This window comes from Spermophilus citellus (assembly GCF_964194105.1).
Source record: "Spermophilus citellus genome assembly, chromosome: 2".
Taxonomy (NCBI): domain Eukaryota; kingdom Metazoa; phylum Chordata; class Mammalia; order Rodentia; family Sciuridae; genus Spermophilus; species Spermophilus citellus.
Window position 1 is genome coordinate 85,530,146 of NC_138183.1, and position 4,369 is coordinate 85,534,514.

A 4,369-nucleotide genomic window follows, 5' to 3' on the forward strand; every position below is an offset into this window, starting at 1 on the left:
TTTTGTATTTATCACCTTGAGAACAACACTGAAGTTTAAGTAATCCAAAGTAATGTTTCAAATGGCGTTTTTTAAAGGACTGCATTCCAAAAACTTCCTTTTAAATTCATACCACAGCAATTTGATACAAATCTTTAGATAAACTAGATATGCGCTCTCCTATAATTAAAAAAGAATCGTTTTCATTCTTATCCAGACTGAAAACATAATCCTCTTCTAATGTTTTAAAGAAGATAAACATATTGGTCAATTATAATCAGGTAGAGTGTTAACTTAGATTATAATTAAACCAAAATCATAATTTTGGACCAAGATGTCTCAGCTACAAAATAGATAATACTAAACAATTCTACCCCTTGGGTTTGCTCATTTAATTAACTGTAGTGTATTTTGTGGCTGAAATAATCCTAATAAATCTACCTGAATGTTTATCTCATCAAAATTTTAAATTTTTACATAGTAGAATTAAAGAAACTCATTATCAAAACCTTCCAATAATGGTGAATATTGTGCTTGCCTACCAAATATACACTCCCTCTTCTCTTGTTACTTATATTTTTGAGAAATACATATATATGAATATAATCACACCCTTCTGACTCCAGGGAGCCAATATGTTTTGGAGAAAGACAATTCAAGCGCTAGTTAATCAGCCTTAAGCTAAACTAAACTGACCCAGAGAGGGACTCTTAATCTGGTTGGAAGTCAATAAAATATGAGAAAAGTTTTGTTATCACAATGTGGAGTAGAAGCTTCCTGACTACTGAAAGGAAGCTCCCAGAGGAAGACCCCTGTCTACACACATGGCAAGTATCAACCATTTTCAACCACAAGGGGGAGCCAACCCTTACCATGGAGAGGGCTCCATGACAAGGAATGAGGGAGAGCTAGCGTGCTGGAAACTCTCCTTCACACAACCTTTCCATCTTCTATCCAACGGATATTCCTCTAACTGATCTGTGGAGACATCTTGAAAACCTTTCAAATGCAGTACTTTAGTTTCAAAGTACACACAACCACATCTGCCCTAGCACCCTAGTCGAATATATCTGTCACATTAGGAAATGAGGCCTCCCCAATGATGATCCAACCACTTCCTCTTCTTGGAACTCCAGGAAATAAAATAAAGCCCATAATTCAATAGTTTGCACAATCTCTCTTCCTCTTTTTGAAAACTGGAATGACAAAATGGCTTGGGACCATATCTGATTCTAGTGTACCTTGTGTTTGCTGGGATTACTCAACAATCTCATTTACAAGGCTGTCTTTTAAAAGACGTTGAATTATACAATCATCCGTTAGAATCCAAGGGAGATTGGTTCTAGGACCCCCAGGAAGATACCAAAATCTGCTTAAGCTAACATCTTCATATAAAATGTTATATATACATAAGCTACACTCTCCCTTCCATATACTTTAAATCATTTCTAAATCACTCACAATACTATTACAATATAAATGTTATATAAATTATTTTGTATTGTTTAATGAGTATGACAAGACCAGTCTGTACATGTTTCAAAATATACATAATTATTTTTTCAAAATATTTCAACCCTAGATTGGCAGACTCCACAGATGCAGAACCCTCAGAATACACATGTTCCACTGTAATTTACAGACAAATTTACAACAAGAGGGTTCTTTATCCTCTCTTTGCATTTTCCCTACCTATTTGCCTCTCCCCACACCCCTTGTCCAATCAGAGCTCTCTGAAGCACAATTCTAATTAAGGAAGCTTTGTCCTAATTTTCCCTTCTGTGTTAAATTAGATAGAAGTTTCTTTTTCCCATGAAGGCAAGACAGTAAACATAGCAGCCATCCTTAGCATGCACCTCACAGTGCAAGCTAAGAATGTCAACCTTCTTGTCCACATCCCAAGCAACATGAAGGAAGAAGAGGGACAGAAGAATGTGCTCATCTTTTCACCAGACTGTACTGATTATCTTATGCTACACTAAACTGAAACAAGAAACTCCAAAATATTAGGGGCTTACAATGTCTTTTTTTCTCACTTTATTCCATATTTACTCCTATTTGAGGATTGCTGTAAGCTGAATTTGTCCCTTCAAAATTCATGTAATACCTCAGTATATAGCCATATTAGGGAACCGGGGTCTTGAAGGAAGTAATTAAATTCCATCAACAGCCCCAACTCAATGTAACTGATATCTTTCTTTATAAAAAGAGGAAATTAGGACACAGGTGCAGAATGAAGTCAGGGAGAAGGTGAGCCTCCATAAGCCTGGAACAGATCCATCCCTCATGGCTCTCAGCAGGAACCAACCCTGAGGACACCTTGATATATGACTTCTGTTCTTTATAAACTATGAGAAATACATTTCTGCGATTTAAGCTACCTACTCAATGGTATTTGATCAACTTCAGAAAACTCATACAGGAACCCAAACTGAAGAGCAGCTTCAGTCTGATGACAGAGGAAGGAAATGGCTGATCTACGCAATTTCTCTTAAAGTATCTACTTGAGTGGGCCATTTGTCACTTGTGCTCATATTCCATTAACCAAAGCCAACCATGTGACTAGACTTACATTAACTGAGAAGCAGGGAATACTTCTCCTGGAGGGAGGCATATGTATGTAATGTGGCCATAGGAATGAATGTATGATCCTCTCAAAGGAAAGACAATAAAAATGAAAACAACAGTGCCATCTACCTCAAAGACACCAGTCTAGTTACCTGTTGCTGTGTAGAAACTGTACCAGAACATGATGGCTTTGCCTTCTTATTATCTTCAGCTCTGTGGATGGACTGTGTTCAACTGGGAAGTTGTCACTCAGAAGCAGTTACAGTTAGATGGAGCTGTGTCATCTGAAGGCTCAGTTGGGCTGGATGTCTAGGACATTTTCCACACATAACTGGCTGTCAGTGGAGAGCTCAATGGGACTCTTAACTAGGACATCTGTGCATGGCCTCTGCGTATAGTCTGTGTTTCTTATCTGACCAATTCAAAGGGGGGCGTGGCTATAGACCATCTTTCAGTTGAAGGAGGGCCAAAGAATCTGTGGCCATCTTGAATCCACCATTGGCCAGAATAATTTGGCCCCATCTAGTTTGAAGGGAAGCTGGGAAAATACTTCCTGAAAAGCAATGTGCCCTGCTATATATTGAGGTTCCATTATTAAGGGGGAAGAGGTGAATGGATGTTACAATGGGCAATTGGCAGTCTTTGCAGATATGCTTCATTTCATTTTATCCAGTTTTCTTTCTATAAAATAATTCACATCCTCTCTAAAAATTATGAATATGTTTTTATTTCTTTGCTTTTTATCATAGCATAAAAATATATAGTTTTTTTCAATTAAGCAGCCCCAAAAGCTTATTATAAAAAATTCAAATAACTCTTAGCTGTCTCTTATCATTCTTCTTTGAATATTTACCTCAAAATTTCTAAACAAAACTCATCATTTGGAGAGACTTCTTATTTCACCCACTCTTTTTTAAAAGTCAATAGAGATCTTTTATTGCATCACTGAAATATCAAATTGACTCCAGGACGTGTTTCTGTGACTGGACAACTCTTGGATCTGAACTGTTCCTTTTTCAGAAACATAAATACCATCCAAAATTTTTCTGATATCCTTGGTTTTCACTGTTTGGCTTGCTGAATTAAAGCGGCTGAATTTGAAACAAGTTCAATATCATTTCCTTCAAGGATTAATTCATCTTTCTGAGCTTGAGACACTGAACAAGCAACACCTGTCCTCATCCGAACCCTGTGGATGTATTTTTCACTCAAGAAATTTCAACAAGAGACCCATTCTCCTGAATATCAATGTTGATGGGGAAGTGAGCATACACAGACCTCATCTTGTAACGGAAGCCCAATGCAACACCCTTGATCATGTTCTGTACATGACTACAGATGGTGCGAACAGTGGCCAGTTTCTTTCTATTTCCCCACCATTTTTCAACCCGACGCCTCTTCTTTTTCTTTCCAAGGAGGCTGAGTTCCACATTGATATGATTGAAATCCCTCCAGAGGGTTCCTCTTGGGCCCTTCACAATAACTGTGCATCCCTTCAGAGTAATATCGACATTTTCTGGACTGTCAACAGTCTGACTGCTGAGAATGGTCTTCATTCTCACAGTAGATGCGGCAAAGCTTCACCCACTCTTAAAGTTTCCTTAACACAATGTAAGGAACATCCAGAGAAACTTTTGTGTACCTCTCAACCTCACATTACACATGTAACAGATATTTCCTGTTATAATTTGGATATGAAATTGTCCCCAAAGGCTCAGGTGTCAAAGGCTTGATCCCCAATGCAGCAATGTTTAGAATACAGGGAGTGGGGGTGGGCCGTTATGGTTATGATCTCATCAGTAGATTAATACATTGATGGGTT

The 4,369-nt window shown here is 37.9% G+C and overlaps 1 pseudogene across 1 annotated transcript; it reads right to left on the reverse strand.

Annotated features, from left to right (window-relative positions):
• Positions 1–3,574: 3,574 nt before the first annotated feature.
• Positions 3,575–4,103, reverse strand: LOC308640893 (large ribosomal subunit protein uL6-like; annotated as a pseudogene). The gene has a single exon. The product of its transcript is annotated as a large ribosomal subunit protein uL6-like (transcript).
• Between the last annotated feature and the right edge of the window lie 266 nt (positions 4,104–4,369).